General features: G+C 42.1%; 1 protein-coding gene across 1 annotated transcript in view; it reads left to right on the forward strand.

Annotated features, from left to right (window-relative positions):
* LOC140362641 (nucleolar protein 4-like) overlaps nt 1-24,049 on the forward strand; it is a 244,557-nt gene that overhangs the window by 154,654 nt on the left and 65,854 nt on the right. The window lies entirely within an intron of this gene.

Consider the following 24,049-nt stretch of genomic DNA (forward strand, 5'->3'; position numbering starts at 1 on the left):
CCGGATCAGGCCCGGATCAGGCTCGGATCAGGCCCGGATCAGGCCCGGATCAGGCCCGGATGAGGCTCAGATCAGGCCCGGATCAGGCCCGGATCAGGCCCGGATGAGGCTCAGATCAGGCCCGGATCAGGCCCGGATCAGGCTCGGATCAGGTCCGGATCAGGCCCGGATCAGGCTCAGATCAGGCCCGGATCAGGCCCGGATCAGGCCCGGATCAGGCTCGGATCAGGTCCGGATCAGGCCCGGATCAGGTCCGGATCAGGTCAGCGCAGAGGTGACATGAAGGGATGAGAGGGGCGGGGTGCCCTTTTAAAGCCGTTGTAACCAAGAGACAAGAGGTACAGGTGAATTTGTGAGACGGCGTATTGAAGGGACAAACCAGGGCCGTTGCTAGCCTAATTGGGGCCCGGCGCAAAGTTTAGCCCGGCGCCCCCTGTTGAGAAAACCGCATCATTTCATCTACAAAATGATACAATCTGTTAAACATCTGGGAATAAAAAGGTAACTTTTATTATATTTGTATTCATTTTATTGTAGTATGTATTTTATTTATGTTTGAAGTTTCTATAAATAATAGTATACATTTTAAATTGGTGTTAGAAAATCAAATCAAAACGTGAATGAAATAGTGGTTTGAAGTGAGAATGATTCAGGCTTATTAATTACTTAACCTAACTTAATTAAGTAGTTATTAAGCCTGAATCATCTCTTTGTTCATTATGAAGTCATTATTTGCTTTATTATAATCATTAGTCCACACTCAATCAAAAAAAAAAAGATATTGAATAAGTCATTATTTTGTTAACGTCTGCTCAAATACCTTTGGTGGATGTAGAGACGTGATTGGTGGTGAGGCAGACGTGTGGCAGGCTGTGATTGGCTGACAGCATGAGGGAGGCGGGACCACAGTATTCCTGGTTCGTTTAGCACGTTGCCATAAGAACAAAGCCTGCATTTGCTAAGAGCTGTTGTTTATGTTCACTGTAGCGCTGCATGCTAATCATATAATGTCGACAGTTTGTTGTTCCCACACGCGGCACAGTCTTAAGTCAATACTTTATAGAATTTGTTGTGTTAGATAATGCAACAATGGGCTTTTGTGAAGGGATTATTAGTATCCATGAATGTAACTTTAATCGAGCGTTTGCATCTAAGTATATCGCTTTGGTGGGCTGGAGGAAGTGTCTCGGGAGCAAGAGGGCGGCCATTGAAGCATGCGTTGCCACTTTAGCAGCTAGGTACAGCCGGCGGCTTTGCGACACGTAAGCAGCGTCAAATGACAATCCAAATGACATGGTTTAAAGAGCATGAGTAAGACCAGTTGACCAAAGACGAGAGAATGTTAATGTCGTCGAATGGTTAAAAGCTCAAAAATCATAATACCGTATTTTCCGGACTATAAGGCGCACCTTTTTACATCGTTTTGGCCGGGGTACGACTTATATGTGATATTATTTTTTTATTTTCACACTGACAACCACAAGAGGGCGCTCTAGGCTCTAAGCGACGCAGAAGAAGAATCTGCACTTCCTCTACCTCTGGAGTTTGTGGAGTTGTTTAGAAGTGACACAGAGGAAGAAGAATTCTATGGATTTAGTGATTTGGGGTAAAACTGATGCTTTGGTAAACTTGTTAGCGTGTTCTTTATGCTATAGTTATCTGAATAACTGTTCATATGTTACGTTAACATACCAGACACTTACCACAGTTCTGTCTGTGCCTCATGTAGCTGAAGGTGTTAGCGTTAGCATACGTCATGTAGCTGAAGGTGTTAGCGTTAGCATACGTCATGTAACTGAAGGTGTTAGCGTTAGCATACGTCATGTAGCTGAAGGTGTTAGCGTTAGCATACGTCATGTAGCTGAAGGTGTTAGCGTTAGCATACGTCATATAGCTGAAGGTGTTAGCGTTAGCATACGTCATGTAGCTGAAGGTGTTAGCGTTAGCATACGTACACCTATTCACCGTGTTCTCTAATCTGTAATCTTATATATGTTTTTCTCTTCTCTATTTATTATTTGGCTGGTGCGACTTATAATCCGGAAAGTACTGTATGTATCGTTTAAAGCTGCAGTACCTTATTATAAAACTGTTCCTTCTTCCAGATTTTGCTTTATTTTTTCAACAGCGGTGAGTGGTCTTACAATATCTCCAATTAAATGTTCAATTCCTAGCTCCAAAACCCACTGGTACTTCTTTATTCTCATTATTACTCGTAACAAACTCTTCAAACCAGGAAAAAAAACTCCCGGACAAATGACCTTACCGACGTCTCCGCGGTGAAAAGGGTAAAGCGCGCTAAAATAAGCCGTACATTATGACGGTTCCTAATGGAGCGGGGCCGGCTCAGCGAAGTGCGCCCGGTGCGTTCTGTGGGTGGGGCGCGCGCACGGCCCTGTCACCGAAAGGTCACTCTGTTCTGCGCCTCTTATAGAACCAGAGGGCGTCCAAATGCCACAGCACTCACACGGAGCGTCTGACCGGTGGCACATTCACGTCGCCGTTTTTAACCAAGCGGCGGGAGAAAGCGAAGGTTCCGGTTCCTCCACGCGTTCGAGCAGCTTCTTCAGTTCCGATGTCGGGGATCTGGGTCAGTCAATCGGGCAATCCATCCGGTTGGAATCGCGAGTTGGCCATTTCTAACGGTCAGCCTGGCGCGTTCGAATGCAGAGGTACAAATGCGATATGGAAGACCTGGAACGACCCGGAAGGAAATGGATGGACATAAATGCATCCAGATGTTGGCTCGAGAAATTGCACCATTTTTCTGTCCGATAGCAGTCGTTAAAAGGAGAAAAAAAGACTGAATAAAACCTGTCTTTACACATGTTCAAAGCCCTTCACGACGGGGAACCATTCACACAAAAGCACCTGGTTCACACTAAACGCTGGAATTACTCTTCTGTGTTTAGACTTTTCACACTGATTTCAAAGGCTTTCTCTGGTTTTCTCTGCAGTTAATCATTTTATTTCAAACATTATCGGGAACTTTGCTACAGGAGAAAGCTTTTTATATTTCTGTCTTTATTCCTCTATACATCATTCAGAAAATATGTATGAATCTTAGCTCTTATTAGCGCGGCGTTTCTTTTCAATCGCACGTTCCATTTTCTGGCTTCATCCTTCTCGCGCTGGAGCTGGCGGCGAAGCGAGGCAGCGCAGCCGGCCTAACCTTGACTCGCGCCGTCACTGCGAATTAATTCTATAAGATCCAACCTTGGACCGGGCTCCGTGTGGACGGGAGGAGAGCCGGGTTTAGGGCCTGCTGATTTAATGAGACCCGTTTGCCGCTCGAGGAGCCCGCTCGCAGGCTCTTAAGCTCGGGCACTGAGCGGCCTCTCATCCCCCTGAAGCTCCACAGCAGGTCGTCCCCCTCTGCCACCAGCGCTGCTCTTCTGCTGCTGGAGATGAGACCATGAGCTGAACTGGAGTGATGGACACACACACACATATATATATATATATATATATATATATATATATATATATATATACATGTGTGCAGACATTAATGAATAAATAAATATGGACAAATTTAACAAAAACTGGACCGATACATAAGAGAACATGTGCCATATCGGTTTCTGGGCTACTTTATCTCGATTTGTTTCGTTCTCTGGTCTTTCAATGTTTGTTTTTTTGATAATATAAAAGGATTAAGATACATAAAATAAGTGATTGATATTATTTACTGCCATCCAATTGATTGCCTAAGTTCCAGAATACTGTAAATCAGTCCCTTGTAAGTATTAGCTAATTTTCTTGTGATATAGAGCTAATATCAGTATTCCAATGATTTTGCAATATTATGCAACCTTTTTGATCAATATTTTCCCAAACGTTTCCCCGGCGGCAACTATATTTACATATATTTTTTTCGACCTCTACCGAAATGAATGAACGCGCGTCCACCTTTTCTCCAAACCTCCCTGCTCACCACAGACACAAAATGGCGGCTCGGGGGGGGGGGGCGATCAACCGCGTCATTGACATTGACTGAGGAGTCCGGCGATGCAACTGAATCCTGTAAAACTGTGACTCTCTAATGGGCCGGGCCACAGCGGGACCAGATATCGCCCGTAGGAACGCGCCGAGGGGTCAAATAGATTAGTGCGCCTCCACACGGATACATCCCAGCATGCACCTCTCTGCCTCCCGTGCGCTCCTCTGTCTCCGCACATCCATCAGGAGACGCTCAGCACCTTGTCGCCACGGCGAAGACAACCGCGAGTTTCCTCAGGGTGAAAGAAGTTGCCAGGTTGTAGAAACGGAAACATGGAACATTCGAGCGATTTTGATGAGGACCATGAGCTGATATTTCAGCTTTTTCAGGTCCCATACCGTACTTTTGAGTAACTTTTATTGAAACGTCATCCTCAAAGCTGCTCCTAAAATGTCTTTGACTGAGATTAAACATAAAATGACTTTATTGTTTTGGCTCCAGTATGGATACATTATAAAAGCAGATTTTATTGTCAAAATGAGTCCTTTGTTCGCTCTCTGCATCTAATTATAGAGTGTTTTATAGTTGTCTCCGGTTATTAGGATACTTTTGCACTAGCGCTACGGCCACGCCCACTTTTGGGTGAAAACAAACAGTGTTAACAGAGAGGCAGGAGATGCAAATTGTTAAAATGTCATCGTTTTACTCCATAATACAACAAAATATTGATACTGCCAACACAGTAGCCGTGGACGGAGAAGTTAGAGAATATTTTAATTCCATCCTGATGTCAGATTGGGATCATATATAAGAAAAAAACCTGATAAACAGAGGTCAAGAGAGTTAAGAGAGCAATACATGACACAGTTTAAAATGGACAGCACAGCACCTTTAAGCCAGGACCGGTGTTTTTGTCCTTCGTGTAGGCGTTTTGGGCACTACAGTGGCTCTGAATACTTTCCCGTACCCACTGCACTTACCGTCTTTTCCACAGCAATCAAATATAAATGCGTGGCTTGTAAAAGCAGAAGTTCTGAGCTTTAAAATGAGGCACGGCGCTGCGTTCGCCCTGTCAACTTCGGTAAGAGGTTTCCGTTCTCGATGCGTGGCTTATTGGAGATTCAGATTAGCCTCGGGCGATCTAGAATCGATATCCGATCCATTACGTATGCCAGTTGGTATCGACGAATCCTCAGCCAACGTATGCCGAGGACGCGTAGTGTTGTAGAGATCTCGAAACCGGGTTTGGATCATTGGGCAAGTCAAAATAGACGAGCTTGTTCCGCCTTTTGATCGGGAAATGGACTCGAGGAGCGTCAAATGCGTCTGAATAAACCGGCGTTGCGATCGTAGACAGCAAACGCCTGTATTTCCTTCTCGTGCGCGCCATCGCTTCATATCTGAGGACACATCGCGGTGTACGATATCCAAAGCAGTTAAGAAAGCGTTTTGATAAAATTGGTCTCAATACATTTGGCCAGAAAGCAAATGTATCCTCTCTCGAAGATATGATGGAAGATAAACACATATGAGCGATTATCTCAGCTCATTCATGACAAATGCTTTATTATTTTTGCGCACGACTCGCGTTCCAATTACACTAAGCCGGCTTATGTGTGGTACAAAACGTGGATCACGCGGGGGCATAATTGCGGCTAATGCCAAATAAGTCACGCCGTTATCTTAAGGAAATGGCGATTTTGCAGTTTTATCACACTTTTACCTGACGCAAAAGAGAGATTTTCTTTCCTGGTTTTTGTGATTTGCTCGATAAACGTTGAGGATTAGTGTGCATGTTCTCCCTGTGTCCTGGTGGGTTTTGTTTGGGTACAACCGGCTAATTCACACACTCTACATCAACATCCTCGCTCAGATCTGGAAGGCTTGATTGCTTCAAATACTCTAATGCGCACTATATTTCCATCACCCCAACACACGTTTTCTTAATAATTAAAGTTGCACCTGAGTTATACTGGTAAATCATAAGGCCGATCTCAGCAAATGACAAAAGTACGTTCTGTGAGTCGTGGCTAAGGCCAGAGGAAATGGGAAAGTACTTCTGGTTTCTACTCGGCTTTCTCTGCGTTTATTTCAATTCTCTGCGTTTTAACCACGTATAAATGAGCATAACTGGAAAGGCAGCGGTTTATGGCGAGATCAAGTCAGCGTTGATGATTCTTTTGGGTTTTCCCAGAGTCCGCGTTGTCTCTCGCACATCTCGCGTGTTTAGCTCCTCCTCCGCTACGGCATTCTGGGAGCAGAGGTGGACCAGACTGCTTTGGAAGATAGTACCCCGCGTCGAACCCCTTAAATGGTCTGTTAGGTAACACTTTATAATAACTGTACCTTTATTCGCCTTCATAAAGCATGAACAAAAACTTCATTCATATCGAGAGAACATGGTGAATAGGTGTACGTATGCTAACGCTAACACCTTCAGCTACATGACGTATGCTAACGCTAACACCTTCAGCTACATGAGGCACAGACAGAACTGTGGTAAGTGTCTGGTGTGTTAACGTAACATATGAACAGTTATTCAGATAACTATAGCATAAAGAACATGCTAACAGATAACTATAGCATAAAGAACATGCTAACAGATAACTATAGCATAAAGAACATGCTAACAAGTTTACCAAAGCATCAGTTTTACCCAAAAATCACTAAATCCATTGAATTCTTCTTCCTCTGTGTCACTTCTAAACAACTCCACAAACTCCAGAGGTAGAGGAAGTGCAGATTCTTCTTCTGCGTCGCGTAGAGCCTAGAGCGCCCTCTTGTGGTTGTCTGTGTGAAAATAACGAATAATATCACATATAAGTCGCTCTGGAGTATAAGTCGCACCCCGGCCCAAACTATGTGAAAAAGGTGCGACTTATAGTCCGGAAAATACGTTAGTTTATTAAGATTAATCAAGTTCTTAAGTCTAAATCATTCTTTATTAATTGCAAATCAAGTCTTTGTTCATGCTTTATTAAGGGTAATTAAGGCGTAGTTATCGTTAAGTTTAAACAAATCACTTCAAACCTATAAATGATAAACACACAGTTACATTAATATTAAAGATGTGTAGCTCTTCTGGTTCAGCATCCGCCACCTGCTGGTTTCCATGTGGACGTTATTGCTTCGCCCGGAATGTTCCGAAGCGCGGCATTAATCGTGTCTATGGTACACTGTGAATGAAACACCACTGAGTACAGAGCTGTGATGCAGAAGTGCTTTTAAAACACCGGGCTCTTTGCAGCTAAACATTCACGTAAAACTCTAGTATTTACATGCTAATTAAGATGCTAATATTCAACTCATTTTCTTCTATTGCTTAGGGTGGCCCCCCAATCCACTCCACCTCTTGACGTGAACACACAGGAGACATTTACACCACCAATTAAAACATGTCATTATATTTAGTGGTGTTTTTTATACTTGTTTGGGGTTTATAAATGTGTAACTCGTCCGTAGCTCGCTCAAACCTTTTGATAAGTCGTTCATATTAAAAAGCATTCGTTTTTGGATTCGCACGCTGCCTTAAAAGAGCTTTTTTTTACAGACAGAGAAGGGAAAGTGGCAAATACTGGCAAATACTACTCATTTATTACAACAAAAGTCAGGTACCCAGCTTTGATATGTATAGACAATAATACGAGACCTCTGCACAACTTGGAGGTATTATTAAAAACGCTTGGGTGGGGAAATCACTTTTTTATTTGCTCTTCTTTCTTTATGCTGAGATGTTAAAGGTCCCACGTTATGTATTTTTGATTCACTTCACACTTGTTACTCTTATAGCGAAGGAAACCCACTGACTTGGAGGAAACTGTATCTTTAAAAATGATAAATTACGTCCAAAATAAGTTTTCATATTTGATTCTTTCTTTCTTTTTCAATCACGTGTCCAAATAAACAGAGCTGAGCTGAAAAGGAAATACAGTATTTTAGATTGTATGCACTATACACTGTACCTGTGTATTTAAATGAAGGCGCCTGATTTTTACTGTTTGCGGTGGTCCTTAGCGTCCTAATTATTCACTGTGACACATTTCCAGAGCTAACAATAACTAGCATGCTAACAGCTAACACGCTAACAGCGCTCTAAAAATATAAATCGGTGTATTTCATATTAAGTTTGAGCAGACGGTGGTTTATCAAAGAGAAAAAAATATTGATTTTCACATGTATTGTGAAAATGTGATTCAAATCATGAGAACCCTGTGATTCCAGCTCCAGCCATTACCATTAACCCACTGTGATCCCTCTGAACACTCCTCGTACACAGTACACACTCCTCGTACACACTACACACTCCTCCTACACACTACACACTCCTCCTACACACTACACACTCCTCGTACACACTACACACTCTTCGTACACACTACACACTCCTCGTACACACTACACACTCCTCGTACGTACACACTACACACTCCTCCTACACACTACACACTCCTCGTACACACTACACACTCTTCGTACACACTACACACTCCTCGTACACACTACACACTCCTCGTACACACTACACACTCCTCGTACACACTACACACCTAATACACACTACACACTCCTCCTACACACTACACACCTAATACACACTACACACTCCTCGTACACACTACACACTCCTTGTACACACTACACACTCCTCGTATACACTACACACTCCTCCTACACACTACACACTCCTTGTACACACTACACACTCCTCGTACACACTACACACTCTTCGTACACACTACACACTCCTCGTACACACTACACACTCCTCGTACGTACACACTACACACTCCTCCTACACACTACACACTCCTCCTACACACTACACACTCCTCGTACACACTACACACTCTTCGTACACACTACACACTCCTCGTACACACTACACACTCCTCGTACGTACACACTACACACTCCTCCTACACACTACACACTCCTCGTACACACTACACACTCTTCGTACACACTACACACTCCTCGTACACACTACACACTCCTCGTACACACTACACACTCCTCGTACACACTACACACCTAATACACACTACACACTCCTCCTACACACTACACACCTAATACACACTACACACTCCTCGTACACATTACACACTCCTTGTACACACTACACACTCCTCGTATACACTACACACTCCTCCTACACACTACACACTCCTTGTACACACTACACACTCCTCGTACACACTACACACTCTTCGTACACACTACACACTCCTCGTACACACTACACACTCCTCGTACGTACACACTACACACTCCTCCTACACACTACACACTCCTCCTACACACTACACACTCCTCGTACACACTACACACTCCTCGTACACACTACACACTCTTCGTACACACTACACACTCCTCGTACACACTACACACCTAATACACACTACACACTCCTCCTACACACTACACACCTAATACACACTACACACTCCTCGTACACACTACACACTCCTTGTACACACTACACACTCCTCGTATACACTACACACTCCTCGTACACACTACACATTCCTCGTACACACTACACACTCCTCGTACACACTACACACTCTTCGTACACACTACACACTCCTCCTACACACTACACACCTAATACACACTACACACTCCTCGTACACACTACACACTCCTTGTACACACTACACACTCCTCGTATACACTACACACTCCTCGTACACACTACACATTCCTCGTACACACTACACACTCCTCGTATACACTACACACTCCTCGTACACACTACACATTCCTCGTACACACTACACACTCCTCGTACACACTACACACTCTTCGTACACACTACACACTCCTCGTACACACTACACACTCCTCGTACACACTACACACTCCTCGTACACACTACACACTCCTCGTACACACTACACACTCCTCGTACACACTACACACTCCTCGTACACACTACACACTCCTCGTACACACTACACACTCCTCGTACACACTACACACTCCTCCTACACACTCTTAATACATTCACTCTGAAAGGAAAAGTAGGCCAATGGTGAACCAACAGGAGACGCGCGCACACACACACACACACACACAGGGGGGGATGGATGCAGGTCAGTTGTTCGGTTCAATCTGAGGTTGCGTCTTGAGTATCAACATCGTGTGATACAAAACTCTTTATGTTGGATTTTCAGGGTTGGGAAGTAACTAAATACCAAATATACGTTTTCAGAATAGTCATTTTGAGTAACTGTTTTACAGCACAGTTTCTCTGTCACGTGGAAGTGTTCAGAATACACAATACTCAATGATTGACCCCTGACCCTAAACACAACCTGACCTTAAACACAACCTGACCCTAAACACAACCTGACCTTAAACACAACCTGACCCTAAAGACAACCTGACCCTAAACACAACCTGACCTTAAACACAACCTGACCCTACACACAACCTGACCTTAAACACAACCTGACCCTAAACACAACCTGACCCTTTACACAACCTGACCCTTTACACAACCTGACCTTAAACACAACCTGACCCTAAACACAACCTGACCTTAAACACAACCTGACCTTAAACACAACCTGACCTTAAACACAACCTGACCCTAAACACAACCTGACCCTTTACACAACCTGACCTTAAACACAACCTGACCTTAAACACAACCTGACCTTAAACACAACCTGACCTTAAACACAACCTGACCCTAAACACAACCTGACCCTTTACACAACCTGACCCTAAACACAACCTGACCTTAAACACAACCTGACCCTACACACAACCTGACCTTAAACACAACCTGACCTTAAACACAACCTGACCTTAAACACAACCTGACCTTAAACACAACCTGACCTTAAACACAACCTGACCTTAAACACAACCTGACCCTTTACACAACCTGACCTTAAACACAACCTGACCTTAAACACAACCTGACCCTAAACACAACCTGACCCTTTACACAACCTGACCTTAAACACAACCTGACCTTAAACACAACCTGACCTTAAACACAACCTGACCCTTTACACAACCTGACCTTAAACACAACCTGACCCTAAACACAACCTGACCTTAAACACAACCTGACCCTAAACACAACCTGACCCTTTACACAACCTGACCTTAAACACAACCTGACCTTAAACACAACCTGACCCTAAACACAACCTGACCTTAAACACAACCTGACCTTAAACACAACCTGACCCTAAACACAACCTGACCCTAAACACAACCTGACCCTTTACACAACCTGACCTTAAACACAACCTGACCCTAAACACAACCTGACCTTAAACACAACCTGACCTTAAACACAACCTGACCCTAAACACAACCTGACCTTAAACACAACCTGACCCTAAACACAACCTGACCTTAAACACAACCTGACCCTCCGTAAACCCCTGACTCTCATAAATGAATAAATTGTCCCCATAAAAAAAAAGGTAAACTTTACGTAGTTTTTTTGTTTGTGACTGAGTGGAGCTCCACACGGTTTCTGCAGCCGGACTCTCTCAACGACGCGCAGCTCGTTTTATTATCGAAACTGTGGATCCGTTCGATTAATTGCTTCAGCCTCAGCGTGACGTCATTCTACCTGTCGCCCAGAACCTTCCGTCCCCCACATTACCGCTTTATTATGTGGCCTTTTCCACCTTTACACAACAGGGCGTCTTTACCTTTGAAAAGGCTTTGAGGTAATTGCTCGAATCGTTCTGTCATTCGCCGCGTTATTACCGGCTTTTTATTTTACACGGAGCAAAATCAGCGCATTCTCTTCGACGCGTTAAAGGAAAAGCTCCGAATTACAGCCGTGACCTCTTTTTCTGCGTCGTAATTTTGCTTCATCGAGAGTTCGCTCAAGTAAATGCCGTGAAATCATTTGTCTTTTTCCCGATAAAGGCGTCCTTTCTTTGGAGCGGTCCCACGTTTTGGCTCCGGGGCCTTTCTGTTTGTGTCAGTTTGAGACAGAAAAACACTCAACAAAACACTCATTGTGTCGATACGTCTCATCGGGACATTCTCAAGTTAGATAAGTGTTTCTTTGTCCGTCGATGCTTTTAATGTGATAACTGCTTTAAGGCCGAATGTGGGTTATTACTGTGGTTTTGTTTTCAGATGTATTAGTAGTATTTTATGTTTTAATAGTCATTATGTGTGAAAACAGTTCCAGCGCACACGGAACACCTTTCTTTACTTTTATGGTTTGTTTTGTGGTTTTGCGATCAAAACGTGAGCGTTGGAGGTTGATTTAATTTTGACAAACTGCATTTTAAAAGGAACTGGCGAGTTTTAAGAGGTATTTTTGAGCAATAGCAAAATCTTTAATGAAATACATGTTTTTGTTTTTGTTCATTTCCTTTTTGCTTCTACCATATTTTCCTGAGTATAAGTCGCACCAGCCAAAAAATGCATAATAGAAAAGAAAATAACATATATAAGTTGCACTGGAGGATGAAATGCAGTTGCAAGTGTGAAAATAACAAATAATATCACATATAAGTCCCTCCGGAGTTTAAGTATATAAGTATAAATAATATACTATACGTATAAGTCGCACCGCGGCCCAAAACTATGAAAAAAGGTGCAACTTATAGTAAATACGGTATTTTTTCCCTTTTTCCCCCCCAATTAAAAAAAAAATCTTATTGAAATGAACGTTATACAGTAAAATAAATAAATATATATATTTTTTTAATTTAAAGTTGTACAGAGCTTTGCAACAATAGGAGGAGATAAAGGACACTTCAACTTACCCCATAACAATACATTTTCACTCAAAAACATGTTGTTTTTCTACCGTTTACATGAGTTTCTTTGTTTGAATGTCACGTATAAACTAAATATTTAAGCAAATTGTATACATTTATATTTGTGTCACATTTTAGCAGAGAAAATGTCAACCCTCGCCATCGACAAAATCCAAACGCTGTACTTCACATATCAGATCACTTCACACGCTTGTGCTTGTCACGCGTGTGCTTATCACGCGTGTGCTTTACAGGGCCGTGTAGCTCTTTGTACTTTGGATAAAAAGGCTTGAACTCTGCCCCGGCCGTGCGTCTTGCGAGCGCGTTTCTCGTGTCAAAGCCGTGTTTCTTCGGCCCGTGCTCGGTCTGGTCGCGGCGCACAGAGGCGTCTTAATGGCAAAGACATTAAACATGCACACGGCATTAACGTGTGACATTTGCATTGTACGGCGAGTGGAGGTTTTACTGTGGATGTGGGCTGTCGGGCTGTTATTTCATTTGTACAAACTCCATTTATCGATTTTGCTGCAAGATGTAAACAACATGGGGAAGTATATTGGAGAAAAAGGACTATTTAATTTAATTTTCATTTAGTGTTTATTTATTTCTAACTGACATATTATTTGTGAAAATGCACAGCTTGTGTAGTGTTTGAAGGTGTGTTTCTTCAAGCTTTGGTACATATGACTCAGTTTATATCACTTAACATTCTTTTTCACTTCCAGAAACATTATCTCGTATAAACAACATTTGTGATGCCAAACTGAATAGTGTATTGTCAAATGCTGTTTAAAACCTTTCTTATTGGACATTTTTAATTGGCGGAATATGCATATTTATTTTTGCCTTCAAACAGACATGTCAACACAAAATGGGTCTGAAAAAGTATGAATGAAAATCAAGAAAAAAAAAAGTCATTTAAAGGAACTTAAAATGTGAAACAAGAAACTAGAGTATCCTGCTTCCGAAGAGTGCACACGCTTTTTTGCTCGCTCCGCTTGCTATCGCTGCTTTCCTTATTTATTTTGCTTTTTAATCAGTTTTTGTCTTCCAAACATTTTTGCTTTAGACTTTTTCAAGTAAACCAAGGATTTTAAGAACATTTTTCCAGTTTTAACGACATATCTGACGCCAGCGACATGTCCGGGAGAAGAAGGGAGAACCTGCTCCACGCTCTGAGACATTGGACTGGGCCTGGACAGGGTCCTGAGCAGATAGTTAGAGAAGAGAGGAATGAGAGAAGAATTCCTGCTCCATCAGCCAGAGACCGAGCCAATGTTTCAACATCGAAAGCACCACAACCTCAGCCTCCACCAAAGGATTCATCAGCAGCTGCTCCACCACCACCAGCAAAGGATTCAGCTCCAGCTGCTCCACATTCACCTCCACCGCCTCCAGCAAAGCAACAATCTTCAAAGGCCTTGGACCCATCTGTGACAAGCCCAACAACATCCCTGTCATCGCCCCTGCCTTCACACCAGCCCTGGGTTCCCCCTGCAACATCTACTCCCACTAAAGATTCATCATTCTCCTTCTCATCTCCACTCTCACCCATGGGCCTTCCCAGCCATTTTGAAAGTCTGATCAAATCAGGCATTAAGATGGCTCCACTCACGCCCAATATAGCAAGGGCTATGCCGACTACACCAACAAAAGCCCCACCACCCATCCCCCCTCGCCTCTCACCTGGTCCCAAACTCTCCTTGGCTACAAAAGCCCCACCACCCATCCAACCTCGCCTTTCACCTGGTATCTCCCATAGCTAGGATGCACTGGGTCTCAGCGTTGCCGGGACTTATTGTCACATTAAAAATCAAACCAACCCGGGGCCCTATGTAAAAAGAGCCCCCCTAGTGCTATTTCTGTAGTCACATCATCACACAGATGGAAAAACAAAATGCGAGTCAGGCCCAATCTGAGAAATGTGATTCATATTCCCTGTGAAAAGATAAAGCCCAGTCCCACTGAAACTAGTCTGAAACTTGCTGTGCTAAATGTCAGATCCTTATGTAACAAATCTCTCTTAATTAATAATTTTATTTCTTCTTATAATCTTGATTTTATGTTTTTAACTGAAACATGGCTTGACAAAAACACAGGAAATGTAGTTCTGATAGAATCTGCTCCACCCAACTTTAAGTTTGAATCTGAAACACGAGAAAACAAAAAAGGGGGTGGAGTCTGTGCTGTCTTTAGAGATGAAATAATTACCCGCAGGTTGTCTTTTGGGGTGTTTTCATCATTTGAGTATGTATCCTTTAAAATGGAGCTAAAACAGTCTCCATCCATTCTCTTCATTGTTTTATACAAGCCTCCCCAGCACTGCCAAAGTTTTATTGATGATTTTACTGAGATGCTTTCAGTCATATGCACAGACTTTGATGGTTTGGTCATTACAGGTGATTTCAATGTGCATGTTGATAATATTTGTGACAGAAACGCTAAAGAGCTTGATGCTGTCCTTGAAACCTTCAGTCTTACTCAGCATGTGAGAGGCCCCACCCACAGCAAAGGACACACTCTAGATCTCATAATTACAAAGGGGGTAAATATTTCAAATGTTAATGTGATCGATGTTGCTCTGTCTGATCATTTCTGTGTCTTCTTTGACCTGTCTGTTTCTCCCAAACCTCCGGTTGGTCCTGCAGTTGTTCAGAGGAGACACATAAGTGATGGCACAAGTGCACTGTTTATGGAAATGATAAACTTTGAAAATGTCTCATGTTCTAATGTAAATGATTTGTTGAACTCTGTTACATCTAGTGTTTTGAATGTTCTGGACACCATCGCCCCTATAAAGGCTAAAATGGTTAAAAATAAGCAGAAGGCGCCATGGAGAAATGATGATTCGGTCAGGGCACAGAAAAGGGAGTGCCGCAGGGCCGAACGGAAATGGCGCAAGTCAAAGCTCCAGGTTCAAAAAGAGATTTACAAAGAAAAGCTGAACATGTACAACCTAATCTTATGTAGAACTAGGGAAAGATATTTTTCTGAAATAATTGGAAGCTGCAGTAACAACTCGCGTGTCCTGTTTGCCACAGTAAACAGATTAACAAACCCTCCAGCTCAACTGCCGTTAGAACTCATTTCCACATCCAAGTGTAATGAGTTTGCATTATTCTTTAATGACAAAGTTCAGGGCATTAAAAATGCTATAAATCCCACAATGCAAAAAATTACCCTAAAACCACCAAAACACTTAGAGCTAACTCACTTTGCACCAGTAACTGACAAAACTGTCCATGAGATCATCACCAGTCTGAGTTCATCTACATGCTGCCTTGATGTGTTACCCACCAGATTTCTAAAGTCTGTGCTGAACAGTTTGTTAGCACCATCACTCACATAGTTAACATGTCGCTTCAATCTGGAACATTCCCAATGTCTTTGAAAACTGCGGTCATAAAGCCTCTCCTAAAGAAGAGCAGTCTTGATGCCGCAGTACTGAGTCATTACCGGCCCATCTCTAATCTGCCATTTTGGGGCAAAGTCCTTGAAAAGGTTGTTTACCAACAGCTCACAGATTTCCTCTTAATAAACAACTCATTTGATGTTTTTCAGTCAGGTTTTAGACCTCATCACAGCACTGAGACTGCTCTTGTCAAGGTGACAAATGACATCCGCCTGAACACTGACACGGGCAAAGCCTCAGTCTTAATTCTGTTAGATCTGAGTGCTGCTTTTGACACTGTCGATCATGGGATCCTCTTACAGAGACTAGAGGACTGGGTGGGCATCACTGGCACTGCCCTAAACTGGTTAAGGTCCTATCTGGAAGACAGGAAGTACTTTGTTGAAATTGGTAGCTGTGTCTCAGACCACATGACCCTGACCTGTGGAGTGCCCCAAGGGTCAGTCCTGGGTCCCCTTCTGTTCAACCTCTACATGCTGCCGTTAGGTCAGTTGATACGCAGTGAAAATGTGTCCTATCACAATTATGCAGACGACACTCAGATCTATGTTTCACTATTGGCAGGTGACTATGGACCAGTAGATTCACTCTGTCACTGCATCCAACAGATCAGTTTGTGGATGCAAAACAACTTTCTCCAGCTGAACTCAGACAAGACTGAAATAATCGTTTTTGGCCCACAGAAAAAAAGAGAAAGTGTTAGCGGTCACCTCCAGAGTCTCGCTCTAAAACCTACAAACCAAGTTAGAAATCTGGGGGTAATAATGGACTCAGACTTGAACTTTAATAGCCACGTCAAATCAATAACATCAGCAGCTTTTTACCATCTAAAAAACATTGCCAAAATCAAAAATATAGTGTCAAAACCAGATTTAGAGAGACTTATCCATGCGTTTGTCTCCAGTAGATTAGACTACTGTAACGGCCTGCTCACTGGTCTCTCCAAACGAGCTGTAAAACAGCTGCAGTACATCCAGAACGCTGCTGCTCGGGTCCTGACTAGAACCAGGAAGTATGATCACATTAGTCCTGTTCTCAGGTCTCTGCACTGGCTCCCTGTGGCTCAGAGAATAGACTTTAAAGCAGCTCTGCTTGTGTACAAGTCTCTCCATGGCCTAGCACCAAAGTACATCTTGGATATGTTAGTGCCATATGAACCATCTCGGACTCTGAGGACCTCAGGGACCGGCCTCCTGCTGGTGCCCAGAGTCAGGACAAAACATGGGGAATCTGCGTTTCAGTTTTATGCAGCTAAAACCTGGAACATTCTTCCTGAAGATGTGAGACAGGCTTCTACTCTGACAATGTTCAAATCTAAGCTAAAAACAGTTTTGTTTAGCTGCGCATATGACTGAAAAAAAATTTTCTTTGCACTCTTCTCTTTTGTTTGTGATTTTATTAGTTTAGAAAATCAGTTGGATTGATAATTTTTAATTTAGTTAATTTTATTGTATTTCTGTTTCTGTAATTTCTTTGTGATTTGAATGCATTTTTCCTGCTGTGTGAAGCACTTTGAATTGCCTTGTGTATGAAAATGTGCTCTACAAATAAACTTGCCTTGCCTTGCCTTGCCTAGATAATTTAAAAGAAAGTTTGCAGCGTTATTCTATTCCAGTTATTTTACATTTTCCTAATCATTCTAGACAAGCGTCACAAGCGTTCACAAGCCAGGGTAACGCTAACAACAACTAGCATGCTAACAGTGCAACAACGTTACTTCCTGGTTTGCGGCCGATGAAAACACTTTATAACCTGATGTTTATCTTAAAAACGACCGAACTAGTTTGCAGCGGTCCAAAGTTATTCCTCACACTTTCTTAACTTATTTTAATTCTTCACCGCAACACTTTTTTATTTCAAGCGAGTTTCGCCGTCACGGAAACGCTAACAACGGCTTGCATGCTAACATCTCTCCCCCGGGTCGCGGCGAATAAACCGTTCTATCGTTAAGCGCGGACAGCACACAGCGGTCTTATTTCGACCTCGTGAGCTGCTTTTACGCCACATTTTTACTGTGGATAAACACTTTTCACTTTAATACGTGACAGAAAACTTGCTAACCGCCCCTTTAATCAACGGAAGATGCATTTAATCAATTTCAAATGAATAAAAAGCACACAGCTGACCATATTTTCCCCGTTTAATGCTACTTTACTACTCGTTCATGCCGGTAATGACCCGACTCAATTGAATAAACATTATAACAAGCTATTTTGTCCTCCTAGTGCGTATGATTGGAGGTGGTATAAACAGTAGCTCCATGCACGCCACTCCGTCTCCTTCATTATCCACCGCCCCCTACGAGACTCAAACCGCTATGAAGAACCAGGACGATTAATATTACAGGCCCGAGCTCCTGTGGCGGAGGCTGAGGGCGTCGGGAGTATCGGTTTTGTTTACAATATCTGAGCCCCCGCTGTGATGGAGAGAGTAGTCCGCTGGCCTCTTCACATGGACCATGCCCAGCGAGCGTGTGGCGCCGGGGCTAAAGTCATCATTAACGCGCCAGCGCTCCGTAAACACGCGGCCAGGCGCCGATGGTTACGTGGCGATGGAGGTGACGAGACTGGCTCTGTTTGTTTTGCTTTAGCCGCCGCGTGGAGGTGATGGACGCTGGTGGAAGGACCGCGGGGGGAAGCGGTGCGAATTTTGCGATGAGCGTTTCATTTATCGTTCAGGATCGCCTCTGATTTTTGGAGTTATCTGATTATTTTCGTGTAAAAGAAAACATTGAAAATGTATTTAATTAGTTAATTCTTTTCACTTTCTCCTTCAAATGCTCTAAACATCCATTGATTAACTGACTCTCTTCATCAGATCTTTTCGATGATCAGATTTCTCTCAAAATTGAGATGTGGTTTTTGGGTTATCCGATTATTCTAGTGATTTCTGGCCTCGGAAATGTGGCAACCCCAAACGAGAATTCTGAGGCGTCGAGACGGCATTGTGGTTGCATTTTAAAAACCCCAAACAGTGCTCCTCCATGTTTTCAAAGCCCATTTTCCGCCATTGACTTCTTCACTCAAACTGTAAAGCTTCAGAAACACTTCTTCTTTTGTTGAACTTCCTGAAGAATCTGACGTTCCCTTTCCCTTTTTCTTCGTGGACTGAAATCTTTCAGTCAATCATCAAGACCTATATATTCTCCTTGTCCATTTGTCAGGGTCTAACCACTTCATATCCTCCACCCCGCCCCCGGCCCTCGGCCCCCTCACTCTCTCACCCAGAGTTCAAGGTGGCTGCTCCTTTTTTTCGTAGCCCGCTTTACTGTGAGTGTTTGAACCCCGGGGTGTGCCTCTTATTGTTTTATGGCGGTGAAAAGACCAAGGATGTCCAAAGGTTGGCTCGTAAAAAAAGAAGGCGCTCCTATCTACGAACTTGTCCCCTCGCTTATCAGCTGGCCCCCTCAGAAGGGAACATAAAGGCGTGCAAATGTGAAACGGACCTTCAGACACGGCCGTAAAACCCAGACAAGGTACCGTCTGTTTGTTTGAGAGTTTGAACCGGGGTCAAGAGGATCATTATGAGACGGCAAACATGTTCTGAAAACGTTAAAGATTGAGCTGGTTGACAGAGAATGTTAAAGGGCACGCGCGATACTTGACTTTGGTTGTTTTTGTTAGAGCATAGGTTGATGTCATTCTACGTGAAAAGTACTTTGAGCTGTGTACTTTTGTTTCATTCGCGTTTGTCAATAATTCGTGGCCTTCTCAAGAGCTCGCAACACTCTCCACCTCCTTGTGCATTGTGATGTCATGAGTCGGTGCTCGCCCTCTCCAGGAAGTGACTGAATGTTTTCAAAGTCCATTCACTGGAAATAGCATGTAATATAATGTTTTTTATCCTTAATGCTGGAGGATTCGTCATGTAATAGTGAAGATACATTTGAAGTAACATACACACCCTTAATATATAGAACGAGAGCATTCTAAAATCCAGGATGGAGGCAAAGTCAAGTGGGATTTCAATGGAGAATCATTCTATCCAACATGAATATATAAATATATTCATGTTTTCCCACAAATTATACTTTTTGTGAGGCTCAAATACAATATTCGAAGCAAAAACATTGTTTGTATTTCATCTTTTGCAATAGAAAAGCAAATTCAGTGACATTTTTGCCTTGGAAAATTACACATCTTTGCAGATTTTCTCCCGTTAAAACCATTTAGTTAATAATTGAAAGTGTTTCATGGTCTACTTTATTGTACCTCCAGTCGCCATTCTGACCTTTTGAACATTCTCACTACTTCAATTCATATTTCAACACACGCAACACATCATTTAGTCCTTTACATGCCGTCTAAAAGAGTAAAAAAACAACAACATGACACCGCAAACATTCAACACGTGCGCTCGCAAATTGACTCGAACAGATTGCGTGAACAGAATCGCTCCGTTTCGCCCGCGGGTCGACCTCCGCGGAGGGTTACGTCACGGCCCGCGGTTCGCCCGTTCCCCGTCTGCGTTATCACAGCTGAAGCTTTGTTGGTAAATAGATGCGTCTGAAAACAGAAATGGAGGTCAGCGAGCACAAAGCGAGCGCGCTGGACCTTGAGAGCGCCGGCTAACGCTAACACTAACTGCCCCGATCCTCCCCGCGCCCTTTCCAACGCCGGCCCGGGGTGGAAACGACCAGGACAGATGTGCACAACGGGGCAGTGAACCGATGTGGGATTGGTCCACCATCCACTCCAGATGTTCACTCCCCCCTCCCCTCCCGGCCTCTCCCCTTTAAACTCCATGTAAATTCTCCACATACATACGCCCACGCTAAAGCTAAAGACCTCAAAGTAATCGCCAGTGTTTTTGAGCGCCGTCCCTCCGTCAACAGATCATATGGAGATGCACACACACACAGACTTTCTAAAGGATTACGACGCAACACAGTACTCTCTGAAACAGTGGCGCGGCCGCCTCCCACACGCTGAGCATCTGTCGGGCCGTAGAGCTCATCCCGTGTCGGGCCGGCGGGACATCGCTCCAGTTTGTGTTTCAGATTCAAACATGTTTAAGACCGCCGTGTGTCTGAAAGTGTTTGACCGGCGAGCGTTCTTTGGGTCTAGTTACAGGTTTGAATGTATGCACTTTGTTTGCATTTTTCTTTCTATGTTTTGTCGTTCTTTTAATCCAAACAATATAAATGCAAAGGCTTGTCGTTCCACACTTGAGGAAATAGCCCTGAACTGGTCATTCTTACTTTTGAACTGGTGAGATGGTGGAGGGGCCCTCGTACCCTGGTACAGTGCATTATTTTGCAATAATCATCACATGGTTTAGTTGTATCGTATCACAATACTTTAAAAAACATGTGGTTTATAAAAAGGCTTTCACACTTATAGTGACATAGATACTGCAGGAGGAGAGTACAATTACCTTCTTGATCCGCTCAATACTATGACATGGTCAAATCTTGTAAATTGACTTTCATGTGGTTTTATCTCACATAATAGTAGTAGTTTTACCACCACAGCCCTTAATGTGCATCTGCACTTTTACAAACCTATGGTTTACAGTAGAGCTGCAACAATTATTCCAGTGAATCAAGTAATTTGATTACAAAAAAGCTTAGATTATTATTTTATTGCCTCGATGATTCGTTTAATTTACATATTTGATTAAAAACACGTGAATCTGTGGCGCGCGGAGCGTACGGAACGACTTTTTGTTTCCCACTGAGCTTTTTACTGAAGCACAACAGAGAGAGCAGCGTGTTTTAATCTCACGAGTGTGAACGGGAAGAGTTTTGTTGTGTACATTTTACCGTGTCTATTTTACCTCTAAACACCGCAACGAGCTCCGCGCGCTGTGTCTTATTTGAAGTTATGTGACAGAAACTCAAATGAATTCATACTGTAACTGTTACAAACAGTTAATTAGTCTTTATATATATTCTTTATTTACAACAGAACACTTTGGACTGAAGTGAAATGTTGCTGTTGTTATTTGTTCATTACTATAATCTATAACGTTTATTTAAAAAAAATTGAATATGTTTTGAAGTAGTTTACGAATGTACAATTTGAAGCAAAAATCGATAGATTACTCGATTACTAAAATAATCGAGTTTACAGTTAGTTGATTACTTTGTGAAACTTTACTCGCACATCACATTATTCACATTATTCACATTATTCACATTATTCACATTATTCACATTATTTACATTATTCACATTATTCACATTATTTACAATATTCACATTATTCACATTATTCACATTATTCACATTATTTACAATATTCACATTATTCACATTATTCACATTATTCACATTATTCACATTATTCACATTATTTACAATATTCACATTATTTACATTATTCACATTATTCACATTATTTACAATATTCACATTATTCACATTATTCACATTATTCACATTATTTACAATATTCACATTATTCACATTATTCACATTATTCACATTATTTACATTATTCACAATATTCACATTATTTACATTATTCACATTATTCACAATATTCACATTATTTACAATATTCACATTATTCACATTATTCACATTATTCACATTATTTACAATATTCACATTATTTACAATATTCACATTACTCACATTATTTACAATATTCACATTATTTACAATATTCACATTATTCACATTATTCACATTATTTACAATATTCACATTATTCACAATATTCACATTATTTACAATATTCACATTATTCACATTATTCACATTATTTACAATATTCACATTATTCACAATATTCACATTATTTACAATATTCACATTATTCACATTATTCACATTATTCACATTATTTACAATATTCACATTATTCACATTATTCACATTATTCACATTATTTCAGGGGATGTATTGCAGGTCCTAATAATATTGAACCATAATACTTCCCTTCCATTTATTGTGGCTAAAGTGTCGCAATACTTAATATCAAATTGCAATATATTGTGTATTGCAATATAATGAAATTACAATCTATATATATAGAACTGTGAGGTGTGACAACAGCAGTAGTCGTGGATCTGAGGTTAAGCGCTGCTTAAACCATGTACACATTAGTTGCTGGTTAGTGACATTCATATGTTTACATTGCTTTATTTACAGATGTGTTCATTCAGCTGGAACGCTCTGAGGTCGACGCTCGTAATGTTCCAGTGGGAAAAAGCCCACGTCCCAGTGTCCTCAGTATGTTGTGTAATACTTTAGTGCAGTACAAAAACCTCAATACTTTATATAATGGTCTAACATCTAAGTCTTATCCCTAATGTTTCAGTAGTTTGTTGACCACAGGCTTGGATTACCTCTAATGATATCACAAGGTGGAACAGAGCATTTTTCGCATTGGTAAAAAGACTAAATAAGAGGCCTCAAACGAATACTAATGAAACGTAACATAACTCCAAGTATGTGTTTGACCAGGAAAACACATGAAAACCTTAACGTTTCATTCAAATTCCTGGTACAACTGTTAATATAATATATCTACTAAACGTCATCAATGAAACAGAACAGTGTATTCATAGTTTCTTTCATAGCCTTTTACAGTATCGTTGAAGCTTTATTTACATCTGAGCAGCTTAAATCACTTAAACTTCCGCACAAATTACGCTCTGAGTCGTTTTGTTAAACCCAACCACATGTCCTAATCTCCCAAAGCCTCGTTCGATTTCCCCGCCCTCATCATTCCCGGGCTCAGAGTGACCTTTTCCAAGGCCATTATCCCGGGAAAATCCTGGCCCGGGGGCTGGACACGTCTCCACTGGACACTCGGAATGTCAGCTGCCAATCAGAGCTGGAAAATCAGATAGGAGCGTGTCAATCACCTCTCACCCTGTACATGTACACCACTGTCCATACGGCTGAGAAGTACTTCAAATCCAACAAAGTACACGTGATGCTGACCCACATTAGCTTTGACCAGGGGAGAAAAGTAACTGCAAATA

Source organism: Eucyclogobius newberryi, unplaced genomic scaffold, assembly GCF_026437365.1.
Source record: "Eucyclogobius newberryi isolate DKJ021-1_F unplaced genomic scaffold, fEucNew1.0.hap1 SCAF_17, whole genome shotgun sequence".
Classification (NCBI taxonomy): domain Eukaryota; kingdom Metazoa; phylum Chordata; class Actinopteri; order Gobiiformes; family Gobiidae; genus Eucyclogobius; species Eucyclogobius newberryi.